Consider the following 643-nt stretch of genomic DNA (forward strand, 5'->3'; position numbering starts at 1 on the left):
ATGCAACAGAATTGCAAGTTCCATGGACTTCCATTGGAAGATCCTCATCAGTTTTTAGCTGAATTCTTGCAAATTTGTGACACTGTCAAGACCAATGGGGTTGACCCTGAGGTCTACTGACTTATGCTATTCCCTTTTGCTGTAAGAGACAGAGCTAGGACATGGTTGGACTCACAACCTAAAGAAAGCCTGAACTCTTGGGAAAAGCTAGTCAATGCCTTCTTGGCAAAGTTCTTTCCACCTCAAAAATTGAGTAAGCTTAGAGTGGAAGTCCAAACCTTCAGACAGAAGGAAGGAGAATCCCTCTATGAAGCTTGGGAAAGATACAAACAATTGATCAGAAAATGTCCCTCTGATATGCTTTCTGAATAGAGCATCATAGGTATTTTCTATGATGGTCTGTCTGAACTGTCCAAGATGTCTTTGGATAGCTCTGCTGGAGGATCTCTTCATCTGAAGAAGATGCCTACAGAAGCTCAAGAGCTGATTGAAATGGTTGCAAATAACCAATTCATGTACACTTCTGAAAGGAATCCTGTGAACAATGGGACGAATCAGAAGAAAGGAGTCATTGAGATTGATACTCTGAATGCCATATTTAGCGACAAGGCGACCGACCTCTTCAGGGCAGACTACCCGACCT

General features: G+C 42.5%; 1 non-coding gene across 1 annotated transcript; it reads right to left on the minus strand.

Annotated features, from left to right (window-relative positions):
- Nucleotides 1–255: 255 nt before the first annotated feature.
- On the minus strand, nucleotides 256–363 carry LOC112699929 (small nucleolar RNA R71). Its single transcript, XR_003152860.1, has one exon. It is a non-coding gene; the product is annotated as a small nucleolar RNA R71 (small nucleolar RNA).
- Between the last annotated feature and the right edge of the window lie 280 nt (nucleotides 364–643).

Source organism: Arachis hypogaea, chromosome 6 (genome assembly GCF_003086295.3).
Source record: "Arachis hypogaea cultivar Tifrunner chromosome 6, arahy.Tifrunner.gnm2.J5K5, whole genome shotgun sequence".
In the NCBI taxonomy this organism is placed as follows: domain Eukaryota; kingdom Viridiplantae; phylum Streptophyta; class Magnoliopsida; order Fabales; family Fabaceae; genus Arachis; species Arachis hypogaea.